The sequence below is a fragment of the Pelophylax lessonae genome (genome assembly GCF_965119305.1).
Source record: "Pelophylax lessonae genome assembly, chromosome: 6".
Classification (NCBI taxonomy): Eukaryota; Metazoa; Chordata; class Amphibia; order Anura; family Ranidae; genus Pelophylax; species Pelophylax lessonae.
In genome coordinates, this window is record NC_138773.1 from 204,460,117 (window position 1) to 204,479,389 (window position 19,273).

At 48.8% G+C, this 19,273-nt stretch overlaps 1 protein-coding gene across 1 annotated transcript in view; it reads left to right on the plus strand.

Moving 5' to 3' along the window:
- The window catches only part of SGO2 (shugoshin 2), a gene marked incomplete at its 3' end in the record, with an annotated part of 107,873 nt that overhangs the window by 82,787 nt on the left and 5,813 nt on the right, over window positions 1-19,273 (plus strand). The gene's annotated exons all lie outside the window — the stretch shown is intronic.

The window sequence follows — 19,273 nt, forward strand, 5'->3', positions numbered from 1 at the left end:
GTGAAAGTTATTGAGTCTAGAAGCTATGGTACCAATTACTGAAAATTGATCACACCAGATGTACTGACTGCCTATCTCCTTTCTTGAGGCCCTGAAATGTCAGGACAGTACAAATACCGACCAAATGACCCCTTTTTGTAAAGTAGACAGTCCAAGGTATTTAGTACGAGGCATGGTGAGTTTTTTGAAGTTGTAATTTTTTCCCACAATTCTTGGGAAAATGAAGAAAAAAAATTTTTCTCTTACGTCCTCCGATAGTCGCCGCCTCTTCATATTCGTCACATATGGGGTATTAGACTTTGCTCCGAAGGAGTAGCTAGGCAACAGAATATGTTAACAATAAAGCTTTAACATATCCCACCCTCAAGGGGTGGTCCCCTCAGTCAATACCCTCCTACTTCCTGCAACCATATCTCAGTTTTAATGTCTAGCTTGTCAGGAGTGGCTGGCTCTCTCTGTGCTGGGACTTTTTGTCCCAGACTCTTTCTTCTTTTTGATATTTTGTTTGAGTTTTCTCTCTACCTTTACTTAGCTGTTATTTTTGTCAGCATTAGTTAGTTCTTCGGACGAAGAGGATCATGCGGACTGGGTCTCGGGCTGATCCCCCTGGTCGCAGGTCGTGGGTCAGTGGCTTCCCAGTCTGCCATCGAGCGTTCAGCCAGGTAACGCTCCTGGCACAGTGAACGACCCATCCCTGTTCGGTGCAGGGATGATTGGTGAGGTGGCTACCTCACCGGACGCTGTGCGGTTTCTGAACCGCCATTGTGTGCGTCTTGAATTGCGACTCTCCCTGCCTCATGTGCAGCGGCTTGTTCGCCTGTGCGGGTTCCCCACGCCATGTGAGGTAAGTGTATTTATGTGGGGACCTGTCTGTCTGGGGGGGTGTCAGTCTGGGACTGTGTAACCTGCCTTTAATCACACTGCTTGTCTCCCTATCTCTCGGCTGCATGCTGTGGGCTGCAAGGGGGGGGGGGGCTGTATGACACTGAGTATGTCAGGCTGGGCAGTGTGAGGAGCTGTGTGCTGTGGGGCATGTTTTTAATGGCATGTTGGGGCATATACAGCGATCGCTGCGGCGATCTAACATGTATCCATATAATGGGATAATATTGTGTGTGATTTTATGCACTGTGGAGCGGCGATTTCGGCGCCAAACGACGCCATTTTACCGGCGCCCGCTCCGGCCGCATGGTTTACATGCACGGCGGCCATTTTCTTGTAGCCTCCATAGGCTTACATAGAGAACCCTGGCAGCATCACTTCCTCTCTCCTGGAAGCACCGATCGAGGCAGCAGCAGCAGCGGAGTCTCCTCAGGTTTTATCCTTCTATTCCTGTGTTCCATTGCCTGTATTCAGTCTGTATATTCCCTGTGGGGGTCTCATTGTGCCTGAGTGTGGTGCGGTGGGCTGCGCTTGCCGCGCTTGCTGTAAGGGGGCAGTTAACCCTTGGTTGTCTGGCATACAGGGGCAATGGATTCTCAGGAGGGCAAGTTTCCCACAGTATTGGTGGAAAGCCAGGGGACCGCTGTTTCCCCCCCAGGGGGGGATTTAGCCACTATTGTGGCTGGCCTTGCTGCACAGGTGCAAATGCTGGTGGCTGCTCAATCTACTAAAAGGCCCAGAGTTGCTCTTTCCTCTGATTCTGAGGGTGAAGGTGATGGGGCTGTTCTGGCGGGGACCCCCCTATCGGGGTCCCGCTCCTCTCTTGATCTAGTGGGGTCTGAGGTAGAGGCTGAAGTTGAGGGGGTTGATAATTCTCCCCCTGGCTCGCCTGAAGAGCTTGCAATCATGGATGAGTTGATTGCTTCCATTAAGCAGACGCTACGTTTGCAGGACGAGGTGTGTCCCCCAGCTGCCTTGGCGGCTTATGGGACGCAGAGAAAACGCAGGACGCCGCAGGTTTTTCCCTGCAATGCTGATTTTCAGCGCGCTGTTAAGGACCAATGGCGCGATTTGCGCAAGCCTTTTGCGGTACCAAGTAAATTTAAGCTGCGTTATCCTTTCTCGCCTGCCACTGATGAACGGTGGTGTGTGCCTCCGCCAGTGGATCATGCTATTGCGGTTTTGAACAAAGCCACTGCGATCCCTGCAGAGGGATCCCCTGTTTTCCGTGATGCCACGGATAGGAGACTGGAGTCTCTTGCCCGTCATACTTATTCTGTTACGGGTTCTATGCTTAAGGCTCTGTTTGCTTCTCTCATGGCGGCCCAGGCGATCGCAAGTTGGACGCAGATGCTTAGGCGCGTCCTAGTGGCCGATTCGGCCTCGGCGGCGACCCTGGATATGGTGGATCAGATCCACCAGGGTGTCATGTATCTGTGTGATGCGGACCTGGACCTGATTCCGTTGGCCGCGCGTGTGCACAGCGTGGCGGTGTTGTCTCGCCGCCTGGTTTGGTTGAAATGTTGGTCGGTGGACCAATCTTCACGTAAAACCTTAGCCAATCTGCCTTATGATGGGTCTCGCCTTTTTGGGGAGTCCCTGGATGTGTTGATTAAGGGGATTACCGGGGTTAAGAGCACTCTCTTGCCCCATTTCCCCAAGGCTAAGGGGGCTTCTGGGAAGAAGCATGCTCATTTTCGGCCCCCTCAGGGGTCCTTTCGTGCCTTTCGGCCGCACTACAAGGGCAAACCGTTCAAGGGCCAAGGCTCTCAGAAGAAGCCCTGGTCTGGGAAACAGAAGTCCGGTCAATCCGGACCTGCGGCCCATAACAGTTCGGCCTGAAGGGGCGCCCTCACCCAGTTTTGGGGTGGGGGGACGCTTGCTCGGTTTTCTTCAGCCCTGGTTGGCCCGTGTGAGGGACCGATGGGTTCTGGAAATCGTTCGATCTGGTTACAAGATCGAGTTTCTCTCTCGGCCGGAGAGCAGATTTTTTCCCTCAAATCTTCAACTGTCTCCAGAGCGCCTGCGGGATCTGCACCTGGCGATGCGGGACCTGAGGGCTCAGGGAGTGGTGGTTCCGGTGCCTCATCGGGACAGATTTCGGGGGTTTTATTCCAATCTGTTCACCGTGCCCAGGAAGGAGGGCAAGGTTCGTCCGATTCTGGACTTGAAAGCTCTGAACCGCTCTGTGCGAGTTCGCAAGTTCCGCATGGAATCCCTGCGCTCGGTGGTGGCTGCCCTGGTTCCGGGGGAATTCATGGCCTCCATCGATTTGAAGGATGCGTACCTTCACATCCCCATATTCGAGGGTCATCAGAAGTACCTTCGATTTGCCATTGCGGAGGATCACTACCAGTTTGTGGCGTTGCCCTTTGGGCTCGCCTCGGCTCCGCGGGTCTTCACCAAGGTGCTTGCACCGGTTCTGGCATTATTGAGAGCCCAGGGCATTTCTGTCCTGGGGTATCTGGACGACATTCTGGTTCGGTCTGCGACCAGACAGGGTCTGGAGAAGGACCTGTCTGTCACAATGCAAACTCTGCAGGAGTTCGGTTGGACGATAAATGTTCCAAAGTCGACACTGAGTCCGTCGGTTCGTCTCCCCTATCTGGGAATGATACTGGACTCGGTGCAGGCGAAGGTCTTCCTGCCGGAAGACAAACTCAGGACTCTTCAGGAGGAAGTCAGGTCCCTCAGGGACGTTCCACACTCGTCTCTGCGGACGGGTATGAGATGTCTGGGATTGATGGTCTCGGCCTTCGAGGCGATTCCTTTCGCGCAGTTTCACACGCGGGGTCTCCAAGCGGAGATCCTGTCCAGGTGGGACGGGCGACCTCAATCTCTGGATCTTCAGATCTCGTTGAGTCATCGCACCAGGGAAAACCTTCTGTGGTGGCTCCAGTCCCCGTTGGTGTCCGGGGGCAAGTCGTTTCGTCCGATCTCGTGGACGATAATCACCACGGATGCCAGCCTGTCGGGCTGGGGTGGTGTTCTGGGCGTTCTGTCCGCCCAGGGGACCTGGTCGGAGGGGGAGTCTTCCCTTCCGATCAACATTCTGGAATTGCGTGCGATAAGGCTCTGTCTTCATCGCTGGACGGACCGGCTGCAGGGCTGCCCGGTTCGGGTGCAGACGGACAATGCCACGGCGGTGGCCTACATCAACCACCAAGGGGGCACCAGGAGTGCCCGAGCGGCTCGAGAAGTGGCCGACATTCTGTCTTGGGCCGAGACTCATGTCCCGGCGATAACGGCGGTTCACATTCCGGGAGTGGAGAACTGGCAGGCGGACTATCTGAGTCGCCAGACCCTGGATCAGGGGGAATGGTCTCTCCACCCGGCTGTCTTCCAGATGTTGTGCGCGAAGTGGGGTCTTCCAGATGTGGACCTGTTCGCGTCTCGCCTCAACTACAAGGTGAAGAGGTTCGTGGCAAGGATGCGCGACCCTCGGGCAGACGCGTCGGACGCGTTAGTGGCCCCGTGGCATCAGTACAGGCTGATGTACGCGTTTCCACCGATTCAGTTGCTGTCCAGGTTCCTTCGCAAGTTGCACTCGGAACGCAGCACGGTGATTCTTGTGGCACCGGACTGGCCTCGCCGGTCCTGGTACGCAGACCTCGTGAATCTGGCGGTCGACGCTCCTTGGCGTCTGCCTCTTCGAGACGATCTACTGTCTCAAGGACCGATTTACCATCCTGCTTTACAGTCGCTGGCTTTGACGGCCTGGCTGTTGAGACCGAGGTCCTGAAGGAGAAGGGTCTCTCTCCAGAGGTCGTTCATACTTTGATCAACGCGAGGAAGTCTTCCTCGGGGAAGGTTTATTACCGTACTTGGAAGGCCTATTTTGCCTGGTGTGAGTCCAGGGGGTTTTCACCCCGCACGTACTCGGTTTCCCGTGTGCTGTCTTTCCTTCAGACGGGTGTCGATCAGCGTTTGGCGCTGGCTACGATTAAGGGTCAGGTGTCGGCGCTGGCCGTTCTGTTTCAACGTCCCGTGGCTTCCAACTCCTTGGTTGGCACTTTTATTCAGGGTGTGCGGCATCTGGTTCCTCCTAGGAGGGATCCTTTGCCCCCTTGGGACTTGAATCTAGTTCTATCTGTGTTACAACGTGCTCCTTTTGAACAGATCAGGGAGATCTCGTTGTCTATGTTGTCCAAAAAGGTCGCCTTTTTGGTGGCGATCACTTCGGCTCGCAGAGTGTCGGAACTGGCGGCTTTGTCCTGCAAGTCTCCGTACCTGGTTGTTCATTTGGATAAGGTGGTCTTGCGACCTAATCCTTCTTTTCTACCGAAACGAGTTTCGGAATTCCATCTTAACGAGGATATTGTTTTGCCTTCGTTGTGCACGAAGCCTAAACATCCGAAGGAGGTGAGATTGCACTCTCTGGATGTTGTTCGGGCGATAAGGGTTTACCTTAAATCGACTGAGTCTTTTCGTAAGACTGACTCCTTGTTTGTTCTTCCAGAGGGTCCTCGGAAGGGCATGGCGGCTTCCGCCTCTACCATTGCCAAATGGATCAGGCAGACCATTGAACAGGCCTATGCCTTGCAGGGGAAGGTTCCCCCTGTGCCTGTGAAGGCGCACTCTACTAGATCACTGAGTACGTCTTGGGCCTGCCGTCATGGGGCTTCTGTAGCCCAGGTGTGTAAGGCGGCGACTTGGTCGACCGTACACACTTTCACAAAATTCTACAAAGTAGATGTTCAGGCATCGGCGGATGCTTCCTTTGGCCGCAAGGTTCTTAGTGCGGCTGTTCCATAGGGTCCCTTGTTGGGGACTCCTGGCTGTTGGGATAGTTTTTTGTATCCCCTGGTTTTTTTGTCTTTTCCTGGGTTGTTGCTCCTGTTGAGCACTTATTTTTGCTGTTGCCCAGCTGGTTTCCTTCCTTTGGTAAGGTTCCTTTCTTTGATGTGGAGACTGCGTTGCCTTTCGGCGCGGATGCGTTTCCCACCCCTCATGTTTGCACTGCTTTGGGACGTCCCCATATGTGACGAATATGAAGAGGCGGCGACTGTCGGAGGACGTAAGAGAAAACGGAATTTTTGTAAAATCTTACCTGTAAAATTCCTTTCTCTGAGTCCTCCGACAGTCGCCGCCCCCGCCCCTCTTTTGGGGTTTGAATGTATACTCTACTGCTATTCCACTAAAACTGAGATATGGTTGCAGGAAGTAGGAGGGTATTGACTGAGGGGACCACCCCTTGAGGGTGGGATATGTTAAAGCTTTATTGTTAACATATTCTGTTGCCTAGCTACTCCTTCGGAGCAAAGTCTAATACCCCATATGTGACGAATATGAAGAGGCGGCGACTGTCGGAGGACTCAGAGAAAGGAATTTTACAGGTAAGATTTTACAAAAATTCAGTTTTTTTCTTTTTTTTTCCCACAAAGTTGTCAATTTATAAGCTATTTCTAACACATAGCATGTACACAGCAAAAATTGCACCCAAAAATACATTCTGCTACTCCTTCCGAGTATGGCGATACCACATGTGTGAGACTTTTACACAGCCTGGCCACAAAAAGAGATTCCACGTCCAAGAAGCACATTCAGGCGTTCTAGGAGCATAAATACACATAAAACTTTCTTACTACCTATCACACTTTTCAAGGCCCTAGAGCACCAATACAATGGAAAAGTCCACAAAATGACCCCATTTTGGAAAGCAAACACTCCAACGTATATTCTATGAGGCATTATGGGTCGTTTGAACATATCATTTTTTTCCACAGGTTTTTGGAAAATGTGGGAAAAAAATGAAAACTTTTTTTTTTTTACACAAAGTTGTCAATTTATAGGATATTCCTAACACATAGCATGTACACAGCAAAAATGACACCCCAAAATACATTCTGCCACTCCTCCTGAGTATGGCAATACCACATGTGTGAGACTTTTTCACAGCCTAGCCATATAGAGGGGCCTAACATCCAAGGAGCATCATCATGCATCCTAGCCACTTGCCTAGGCCTATTTTTGACATTTGGTGTTTACAAGCTAAAATCAGTTGTTTTGCTAGAAAACTGCTTAGAACCCCCAAACATTATATATATTTTTTTAGCAGAGACCCTAGAGAATAAAATGGTCAATTACCCCGACATTGACTGGGAAGAGGGGACTGCACACTCACAGAAGGCCCGCCTATTCACGGAAACCTTACTGGATAATTACATGTCACAGTTGGTGGATTCCCCCACCAGAGAAAACGCAGTCCTGGATCTATTGCTCACTAATGACCCAGACATAATCTCGGAGGTAGGAGTCCAGGACAACCTGGGCTCTAGCGATCACAGGATGATCACATTTAGTGTAAATAACAACATAACAAGACAAGTGGGGAACATAAGAACCCTAAACTTCAGAAGGGCAAACTTTCCAAAATTGTACTCAATGATGGAAAAGGTAAACTGGGACCAAACCCTGGGATCCCTGACCACAGAGGAAAAATGGGAATGCTTTAGGAACATATTAGGCAAAGGCATCTTGCAGTGCATTCCTATGGGAAATAAATTTAGAAGAGACAAAGCCAAACCTGGCTGGCTAAACTGTAGCGTCATAAAACTTATTAGGGGGAAAAAATTGGCCTTCAAGAAGTATAAATCAGAGGGCACAGTATCGGCTTTCGAGCAATACAAGGAGGCAAATAAGAAAAGTAAACAAGAAATCAAGATGGCTAAAATCAACTTTGAGAGACAAATAGCGGAGGATAGTAAAAAAAACCCAAAGAAATTCTTTAAATATATCAACAGCAAAAAAACTAAGGCAGAGCATATTGCACACATAATTAACAATGATGGGAGGATGGTTACAGAGGACACTGAAAAAGCAACCGTGCTAAATGCTTTTTTCTCGTCAGTCTTTACACAGGAAAAGGAGGGGTACACTGACCATGACTGTATGGTTAGTAGTAATAAACAGGACTTGCCACCATGGCTAACAGAGGGGGAAATCAGGGAAAGGCTGGATAAACTTAACACAAACAAATCACCAGGACCGGATGGCATACATCCGAGAGTACTCAAGGAACTCAGTAAAGTTATATCGAGACCACTGTTCCTGATCTTTGCTGACAGTATTAGGACAGGAGATGTACCAGGGGATTGGAAGAAAGCTAACGTGATTCCAATATTCAAAAAGGGCCAGAGGCATATCCCGGGAAATTATAGGCCTGTCAGTTTGACATCAGTAGTATGTAAACTTCTGGAGGGGATGATAAGGGACTATATTGTAGAGTTTGCTAAGGACAACAACATCATCAGCAGTAATCAGCACGGGTTTACAAATGGGCGTTCTTGTCAAACCAATCTCCTTACATTCTACGAGGAGGTGAGCTGTGAGCTAGATAGGGGCAGACCAGTAGATGTGGTGTACTTAGATTTCGCTAAGGCGTTTGATACAGTTCCCCACAAGCGCTTAATTTATAAAATAAGGTCTGCAGGTATCGATAGCAGGGTTTGCTCTTGGATACGGAACTGGCTAAAAAGGCGGGTCCAAAGGGTAGTAATAAACAGCGCATACTCAGACTGGTCTGAGGTGGTAAGCGGGGTCCCCCAAGGCTCAGTCCTGGGACCAACCTTGTTCAATTTATTCATAAACAACATTGAGGTCGGGATCAGTAGTTCGATATCAGTTTTTGCAGATGACACAAAATTGGGCAGGGCAATAACTTCACAACATGAAGCAGATATCCTGCAGAATGACCTGGACAAAATAACAGAGTGGGCAACGACATGGCAAATGAGGTTTAACGTGGAGAAGTGTAAGGTTTTGCACTTGGGGACTAAAAACATAAAATCACAATACACGTTAGGAGGGGAGCCCTTGGGGGAATCAAAAATGGAGAAGGATCTGGGAGTATTGGTTGATGATAGATTAGGAAACAGCATGCAATGTCAAGCGGCAGCTTCCAAAGCCAACAGAATATTAGCATGCATAAAGAAAGGGATGCATTCCAGAGATAAGACTATAATCCTTCCACTTTATAAAACTCTGGTCCGACCGCATCTGGAGTATTCCGTCCAGTTCTGGTCGCCAGTCCTCAGGAGGGATGTGTTGGAGCTGGAGAGAGTCCAGAGAAGGGCAACTAAACTAATTAGGGGATTGGAGGACCTTGACTATGAAGAGCGTCTACAATCGCTCGATTTATTCTCCCTGGAGAAGAGACGTCTGAGGGGGGACATGATAGCAATTTATAAATATCTTAATGGGGATCCCAGCTTAGAAAAAAAGCTGTTCATTCGAAGGGATTGCATGAGGACTCGAGGGCATACAATGCGATTAGAGGAGAAGCGTTTTAACCTCAGGCAACGCGGGGGGTTCTTTACTGTTAGGGCAACAAGATTGTGGAATTCTCTACCACAAGAGGTGGTTTCTGCGGGTAGTATGGTGGCTTTCAAAAGACTCTTAGACTTACATCTCAAGGATCAGAACATTCAGGGGTATGGGAGATGATTACAGCCACACATGCCTACACAGGTTGAACTGGATGGACTATTGTCTTTATTCAACCTCACCTACTATGTAACTATGTAACTATATGAGATTATTGCAATATTTTTTATCACACCGTATTTGCGTAGCGGTCTTCCAAACGCAATTTTTTTGGAAAAAATTCACTTTTTTTAATTAAAAAATAAGAAACCAGTAAAGTTAGCCCAATTTCTTTCCATAATGTGAAAGATAATGTTACGCCAAGTAAATAGATACCCAACATGTCATGTTTCAAAATTGCGCACGCTCACGGAATGGTGACAAACTTTGGTACTTAAAAATCCCCATAGGCGACAATTTAAAAATTTCTACAGGTTGCCATCTTTGAGTTACAGAGGAGGTCTAGGGCTCAAATTATTCCCCTTGCTCTAACGATCGCGGCGATACCTCACATGTGTGGTTTGAACACCGTTTACATATGTGGGCGGGGTTTCTGTATGCATTCGCTTCTGCACGCGAGCTAACGGGGACAGGGCGCTTTAATTTTTTTTTTTTTTTTTTTTACTATTTATTTTATTTATTATTTTTTATTTTTACACCGTTTTAAAAAAAAAAAAAAAAAATTGATCATTTTTATTTCTATTAAAAGAAATGTAAATATTCCTCGTAATAGAAATAGGCACGACAGGACCTCTTTTTTGTGAGATCTGGGGTCAAAAAGTCCTCAGATCTCACAAGTACACTAAAAGATAGAAAAAAAAAAAAAAAAAATGATTATAATATAAAATGAAAAAAAAAAAAAAAGGACCTTTAAACCGGTTGCTAGGCAACAACATTTTCCGTAGCTCCGGTCCTCCAAGACCATAGAGTCAAGTGAGGGCAAGCTTGCCCTCACTCGACATCCTGTCTGTGAGGATTCGGGACCGGATCGTTTTACCCGCTGCCGGCGGGTCCGGTAAGCGGGGAAAAGGACCGGAACGCGTCGGGGGGGGGGCACCTCTTCCGCCATCCTGGAAGGGTGATCCCACGGCGAATCCGCCGCTGGGACCACCCTTATCGGAAAGCCAACCGTCCACCGTTTAAAAAAATACCAGGGTTATGGCAGCTATCTGCTGCCATAACACCGGTATTTAGGTTTAAACGGAGGACGTATATAAACCTTTTTGGACTTGGACATGGTGGCTGTATGAAGGGTGACAGGTACTCGGGTACTTTGTTGGCAGGTGACAGGTACTCTGGTACTGATGAGCAGGTGGCAGGTACTCGGGTACTCCGATAGGCAGGTGACAGGTACTCGGGTACTCTGATGGGCAGGTGACAGGCAGGTGATAGGTACTGATGAGTAGTACTGATACTGATAGGTGATACTGTACTGATGGGTACTGATGATCAGTACTGATACGTGATAGGTACTGATGAGTACTGATGAGTAGTGATGGGTACTGATGAGCAGGCGGCAAGTACTTGGGTACTTCAGGCGTCAGGTACTCTGATGAGCAGGTGGAAGGTACTCGGGTACTCTGATGGGTAGGTGACAGGTACTCAGGTACTCTGATGACGGGTACTCCGTTGACAGGTACTCAAAGTACCCGAGTACCTGTCATCAGAGTACCCGAGTACCTGTCATCAGAGTACCCGAGTACCTGTCATCAGAGTACCCGAGTACCCGTCATCAGAGTACCCGAGTACCCGTCATCAGAGTACTCGAGTACCCGTCATCAGAGTACCTGAGTACCCGTCATCAGAGTACCTGAGTACCCGTCATCAGAGTACCCGAGCACCCGTCATCAGAGTACCCGAGCACCCGTCATCAGAGTACCCGAGCACCCGTCATCAGAGTACCCGAGCACCCGTCATCAGAGTACCCGAGCACCCGTCATCAGAGTACCCGAGCACCCGTCATCAGAGTACCCGAGCACCCGTCATCAGAGTACCCGAGCACCCGTCATCAGAGTACCCGAGCACCCGTCATCAGAGTACCCGAGCACCCGTCATCAGAGTACCCGAGCACCCGTCATCAGAGTACCCGAGTACCCGTCATCAGAGTACCCGAGTACCCGTCAGAGTACCCGAGTACCTGTCATCAGAGTATCCGTCATCAGAGTACCTGTCATCAGAGTACCCGAATACCTGTCACCAGCCCATCAGAGTACCCAAGTACCTGTCATCTGAGTACCTGATGGGCTAGTGACAGGTACTCGGGTACTTTGATGGGCTAGTGACAGGTGCTCTTTATTGGGGGGGGGGGGCAATCAGTGTGTTTAGGGTGCACTGTAGTTGGTAACTAGCTGTTACCACACTCTCTTCCTCACACAGGATCAGTGTGTGAGGAGGAGAACACGGTGACAGCTAGTTACCGTGTTCTCTGTTGACATTTGTGACCGGCTGTGATTGGACACAGCCGGTCACGTGGTAAAGAGCCAATTTCATTGGCTCTTTACCTAGATCGGGGATCGACTCTGTCCGAGGGACGAGCCTCGTCCCCGATCGCTGCTCTGCGCGCCCCCGGGGGCGCGCATTGCAGAGAGAACGAGCGGCTCGTGCTGGAGCCGCTCATGTGATCGGCTGTGATTGACACAGCCGATCACATGGTAAACAGCCAATTTCTATTGGCTGTTTACCTTGATCAGGGATGGGCTATGTCCGAGGGACGAGCCTCATCCCTGATCGCGCCGCCGGGGGCGCGCAGTAGCAGCTAGAACGGGCCGACGTCATATGACGGCGGCCCGGATCTAGACAACCACTTTGCCGACGTCATTTTACATGACTCGGTATGGAAGTGGTTAAAATGCTGGGTCAGCGTAAGTACTACAGGGAGCGGTAGTTACCGTTCCCTGAACAGATAATTTTTCTTTACCTTTTCCAAAGATTAGCATCAGTTCCCCACAAGAATCGGATCCGGTTGAACGGACAGACCAAGGAGCCTCTAGCCGGGTGACTTCGGTCTCTAATGTTTAACCAGGAGAAATCACCACTCGTGATAGGAATCGGGTGTCTAAATAATGTGTGGGAACAGAGAACGATCAGACTTTGTCGGATTGCCAGGGCCAGATAGCTCTAGGGCAGCCTGGTTCGGATCCAGTCAGGCAATATCAGGGTGATGACGACGTAAGTCATTCGCCAAGGTTTTCACCATCTGTGCCTTCTTCACAGCATCCCGAAGGCGCGGAGATTGATAATGCGCGCCCACGATGCTCCAGTGGACGCAGCAGACGCGCTGAACGGCCTGTAAAGGCAGTGTCAGCTATTAAAGGGATTCCCTCATCTCAGATTGCTGCTGAGATTTCTCCGCAGGATGGAGATGGAGGGAACTCCAGTTGTCCTGGAAATTCTAGGCTAGCCTCGTCAAGCCGGTCCGGCCGACTTGGACATGCTAGTCGCGAACGTTCCTTGGGAACTTCTTCTCAGGGAGTGTCTGCGGTCTCAGGGACCGATCTTCCATTGTGCTTTACAATCGCTGGGTTTAATGGCCTGGCCATTGAGACCCAGGTACTGAAGGACAGAGGGTTGTCAGCTTCAGTTATTCCTACGCTAATTAAAGCAGGGAAAGCGACTTCCAGCAAGGTCTATTATCGCACATGGAAGACGTATATATCGCGTGGTGCGAATCTTTAGAAATTCCTCCACGTACCTATTCGGTGACCCGAATATTGGCCTTTCTGCGAAAGGGGGTTGAGCAGAAACTAGCCTTGAGCACCATCAAGGGTCAGTTTCAGCATTAGCAATCTTCTTTCAGAAGCCTTTGGCTATTAAGTCCTTGGTGCGGAATTTCATCCAGGGGATGCGGCACCTGGCTCCACCAGTCCGCGCGCCCTTATCGCCCTGGGATTTTAATTTGGTTGTCGGTTCTGAAGAAACCTCCTTTTGAAAGCATCAGGGAGATTCCCTTGTTTACTTTATTCCAGAAGGTGGCCTTCTTGGTGGCTATTACTTCTGCACGCAGGGTGTCAGAACTGGCTGCATTGTCAGACCAGTCCCCAGATTTAGTGATTCAGAGGGATAAGGTAGTTCTTCATCCTAAGCCATCCTTTCTTCCAAAGGTGGTTTCAGGCTTCATCTGAATGAAGATATTGTACTACCTTCCTTGTGTCCTCAGTCCAATCATCATCAGGAACATGCGTTGCATTCCTTGGATGTGGTTCGGGCAATCAGGGTATACCTGAAGGCTACGGAATCATTCCGTAAGACGGATTCACTTTTTGTGATCACGGATGGCCCCAGAAAGGGGTTGCCTGCATCTGCCGCGACTATCTCCAAATGGATTAGACAGACGGTGGTACAGGCTTATTCTAGTAAGGGTCGGAATCCTCCGTTCCCTGTTAGGGCGCACTTCACTCGAGCGCTCAGTACTCCTGGGCTTTCCGCCATCAGGCATCAGTGGTCCAGGTATGTAAGGCGGCCACCTGGTCGTCGGTACATACCTTTACAACATTTTATAAGATTTATGTGATGGCATCGGTGGATGCCTCATTTGGCCGCAAGGTTTGCAGGCCGCAATTTGAGGAGACCGGTGGTCTACCTCGAGGGTTGTTTTCTGTTGGAATTTTCTGTTGAATCTCATCTTTAATTGATGAGCATTGGAAACTTCTAGTTGGCACCGGTTGGGCCTTCTAGATTGAATTTGTTTTCCATTTTCCCACCCCTCATTTGTGGTACTGCTTTGGGACGTCCCGAGTGTGTTGAATCAACGAGGACTACATCTGTCAATGAGCGACAGAGAAAAATGGATTTTTGTAAGATCTTACCGTAAAATCCTTTTCTCTTAAGCTCATTGACAGACGTAGTACCCGCCCCTCTGTTTTTGAGTTGGGTTGGGTTGGGTTAAATTCTCTAAACACTGCTTTGTGACATAACTGATTTGCTAGAGCAGGAAGTGAGAGGATATACCCTCTGGGACTGCCCCTAGGGTGTGGCCAGAACATTTTCTTTCCTGTCTAGTCCTACTCCTGTAGAGGGCAGCATAACCTGAGTGTGTTGAATCAACGAGGACTACGTCTGTCAATGAGCTTAAGAGAAAAGGATTTTACGGTAAGATCTTACAAAAATCAATTTTTTCCGCTGTCCCCTATCCATCTCCTGATAAGACTGAGCCTTTGGAGTCACTCTGCACATGCTCAGTTCGGTGTGTATTGCTAGAGTTTTTTCTTTTTTTCTTGGGAGGGTGCATGTGATCAGCACAGGGCCAATCAGCACTTTTGAAAAAAGGAAATGGTTAATTCTGAGAGTAAAGCTCCCCTCAGGAACAACCCATCAATTACTTGTGCAAGAAAACTGGACTAATTGGGTAATTTATAAATCAACTCTTTAATGAAGAAAAAAAAATATATATACGCAATATTGCACCTGACGCACCACAAAAAATTTCCCCCTAAAAAGACCCATTCTAAATAAAAACACTAGACAATGGTGAAGACACATCCGGACAGGGTTCCTATGTGAACTGCCTTAATCAGAGCAACTACTGCTTAGTAGCTGGACGATTTACCTCCTATGGGGATATCAAGGCAGTAACTTACATAGGCCCTATTGTTATCCTGTACTTTAGGCCACTCTGTAATCAGACACTAACTGTATTTTCGAGGTCAAAATACTAGTAAATACCTATCAAATACCTATCAGTATGATTATGGGTGTATGGATAAGCATAAATACCATAAACAAAAGGGCCCTGTATGGGTATACCAGCTAACAAGGTTATGCAGCATGATTCATGTCCTCATAGTTGGTGAGGCCATGTTGGGGGACCACTGGCCGAAGGGATCAGCTTTCCCAAGTATGAAAAGTTCACAAATTCAAAGCTGTCCTCTCGATATGCTGTCACAGTGATAATAGGAGCGAGCTCGGCTTACCCTGTCTTCTGATGGTCTCCTTATTACCGGTGTCCTGCAGTGGTCAGTAGAAAGTCATACCTGCTCCAACTCGTTAGCCTTAATGGAATTCAGCCTAGAGTGAGCGGTATTGCCAGTCTTAAAGAGTAGTCCTCAGTCCCTTCTTAGATCCATGAAGCGGTCTCAAAAGGGGAACTGCACTTTCCAGACAAAGGGTCAGTAGTCCTGCAGCCTCATAGGATAGTCAAAGGAGAAGGAAAACTCCTCCTACAAGCTTTAACCAGACACTGATAGAAGTCACAAGATGCTATATACTACTGATGAGAAAAAGTATTTAGCAGTTCATTTACTATAATAACTATTTCCATGTTCTGTGTACTGTGGGAGACCAGGTATAGTGATTGCAGGGTCCTGGGTTTAGTAACACTTTAACACATGTAAATTTCAGATATTAAAGTGATTGTAAAGTCTCGTTTTTTTTTTTGGGGGGGGGCGGTGTTTCTTTAAAAATAACAAACCTGTCATACTTACCTGCTCTATGTAGTGGTTTTGCACAGAACAGCCCAGATCCTCCTCTTCTATGGACCCTCTACGGAGCTCCTGGCCCCTCCCTCCTGTTGAGTGCCCCCCACAGCAGGTAGCTTGCTATGGGGTTACCCGAGCCGAGCCACAGCTCCCTGTGTATATTCAGAAACGGGGCAGCGGTTTAGCCCCTCTCCTGATTGGCTGATTGACTTTGACACCAGCTGGTGCAAATGGTGCCGCTGCTGTGTCAAAGCCAATCCGGAGGCAGAGTCTCAGACAGCTGAGGCGCTCGTGCAACATTGCTGGATAGAGATGGGGCTCAAGTAAGTATGAGGGGGGCTTGATGCACACAGAAGGTCTTTTATCTTAATGTATAGAATACATTAAGATAAAAAAAAAAAAAAAAAACCTTCTGCCTTTACAACCACTTTAAGTTTACTGCATTTTTTTTTTTTTACTACAGTGGTTTTTATATATTGAATATTTACTATCATGAAGCTATTGTTAAAAGTGCAATTGTTTTTTGGTCACATGATATGTGGATTCTATATTGACTGCACTTTTTTCCATATTTGTCTTAGTTTGATATACTGCTTATTTTATGTCACGTGGAGTTTATATAAGGTTGAGTGATTGTAATTATTGGACAAAATTGTATTTTCACATATGTTTTTATTCTTCTGGTGGCTCAATTATTCACAATCTTTTTTGGTTGACTTTTAAATGGACAGCGTAACTATTTTTCTCTATCGCTCATTGACAGACGTAGTCCTCGGTGATACAGCACATTCGGGTTATGTTGCCTCCACAGGAGCAGGACTAGACAGGAAATTAAAATGCTCTGGCCACACCCTAGGGGCAGTCCCAGAGGGTATATCCTCTCTCTCTCTGCCTCAGCAAATCAGTTATTTTCTGTCTAGTTAGGAGTAAGGACCTAGATACCTTGCTGGGATCTTCGGTCCTGGCAAGATTTTTTTTCTTAAAAAGATTTTTTAGACAGCTTTTTTCTCCAGTGTTCCTGTGAGATCTTCAAGCAAGAAAGCTGAACTGGGCGACGGGCTGGATGTTGAGATCCGGTGGTCACACCAGTTCAGCCTACGAGCGCGTGCAGGCCATAGCTCCGCGCTGGGTCGGCCGCGACAAAGTCCCCCGCGAGTTAAACGTCTCGCTGAAACGCCAAAGACCATGAGTCACGGCGTCCGTATTGGTCGACAGCCCTCCCGCCCCGGTGGAGAGGGGTACTGTCAGGAGTTGGTGCCCGCCTGGTTCCGGTATGGTGAGTAGTATGTTCCCCCTTTTCCCCCTGACGGGTCTTGTGGTGAACGCGGGCCCCTCTCTGTATGGTAAGATAGAGTCCCCCCTCTATCCTATAACTTGGCACAGATCCCCCTACTTTGAGTGTGATTTTATGTGCAAAAAGCCAGGAGGCTTGGTTTGGGAGCTAACAATCTAATTGTATACATGTTTAAAAGATTGTAATCAGTGGCAGTCTGGGAATCTTACTGTGATAAGAATAAGGTACCTACCAGTCAGAAGCCACGGACATGTAGACTGCCTTCCTAGTCAAATCTCCAGCTATAGCAGGCCTTCCGAACGGCCATGAGGTCCGCCAGGGCCGGTACCGCCAACCACGCCAAAAATCCCCATGCAGAGATAGTGTTGTGTGCCCTGCAGCACACCGCTATTCGGTACAGGCCGCCGCCATTTTTTTTTGCTGGATTGCACGAGCCCCCATTTTGGCGTAGCCTCGTGTCTCCAGCATGGGGGCGGCCATGTTTGAGGTGATCCAAACACCTCGTGGAGCTAGGGGAGGCGCCGGAAGGCGTGCAGAGGGGCGGAGCCGCCTCCTTTCTTCCTGGGCAGCCAGCCAAAAGACTTCCTGTTTGTCAAGACAGCGCTGTAACCTGTTGCAGTTAAACTCTGAGCATCAAGTGGTGAGCCTGGGGGTCTATCTCTCTCTCTCTCTCTCTCTCTCTATCGATCGATAGGGATCCCTAGCAGGTAACACTAAGGGGCTTTTGTGGCGCTGGGGGTCTGTGAAAAAAAAAAAAAAAAAAGTTTTTTATTTTTGAATTATATTATCCGGGAAGTTACTGGAATAATCATGGACCCTGCCACACAAATTCCCCCACCTGTTTCCCTCGAGGGGGCCATGGGACCCGCCGGTGCACAGAGTGCAGAGGCATTTACAGCAATTTTGGAGTCTATGGTGGCTCGGGTGGAGGCGGCCTGTCAGGGACGAGGGTCAAGGAAGCGACCCCCGCCTACCCCTATATTATCTGACACCTCTGACTCAGATTCAGAGATGGTCACTGCAGTTGTAGGTCCCTCTGCAAGGGCTGTTACCTCAGGTAAAGCTCCCTCAGACAGTGAGGAGGACGTTTCTTCTCCCGCTATAATTCAGGAAGAAGCATTGGTGGACGCACTAGTTGTGGCAGTGCAGGAAACCTTAAAACTTGAGGTTTTACCGGCAGAAGCAACTGATACAGAGATTCCTTTTGGTACTAACAAGCCCATCAAAACGGTGAAGGTTTTTTCCTGTACCCAAGTGTTTTGGTAATAAGTTTAAAGGAGAATGGGAGCATTCTAAACGTACCTTTACTATTTCCAAGCGTATTGCTAGACGCTATCCGTTTGAGGAATCCATCATTAAGAAATGGACGGTACCACCAGTGGTGGATCCACCTATTTCCAGGCTGAATAAAGCCACGGTTATCCCAGTGGAGGACACTTCGTCCTTTAAGGATCCGGTGGATCGAAAGATGGAAGCAGAGTCCCGCACCATCTTCTCTCTGATAGGGTCAGCATTTAGACCAGTAATTGTTATTGGTCTAGTTTCCCAGACACTTACGGAATGGGCGAGATTGGTACTCCCCAGGAAACATCTGATTTGATGGAACAGATTATACAAGGGCTACAGTTTATCTGTGACGCAGCCTTGGACACTACTCCCCTATTAGGGCATGCATCTATGTCAGCGGTAATCCTCAGACGTGTGCTGTGGTTAAAATGCTGGTCAGCTGACCTAGGTTCCAAAAAGACCTTGACGAATCTCCCCTTTCAGGGGAATCGTCTATTTGGGGCCACCCTAGATGAAATCATTAAGGATGCCACTGGGGGCAAGAGCACTTTTTTGCCACAGGCTGCTAAAGCTAAGGGACCTCGCAACAAGCGAGGACCTTTCTTTACCGCCCATAAAGGGTTCGCACGCCCGGCTGGAACAAGCGGGAAAGGCAAGACTCCTCCAGGAGGGTTCAAGAAAGGCTGGTCGGACAAACAGAGGACCAACTCAGCCAAACCCGAAGCAAAGGAGTACACAGCCTGAAGGTGCGCCCCCACCCGGTTTGAGGGTGGGGGGACGTTTTCACCGGTATTCAGGACATTAGATCGAGCATCAACCACTACTACCGGTGCGATTCTTCCCTTCCAACATTTAAGTACTACAGGGAGCGGTAGTCACCGTTCCCTGAATAGATCTTTTCCTTTACCTTTTCCTAAGATTAGTCTCAATTCCCCACAGGAATCGGATCTGGTTGACCAGACAGGCCAAGAAGCCTCTAGCCGGGTGACTTCGGTCCCTGAGGTTCAACCAGAAAAGATCACCCTTCCTGATA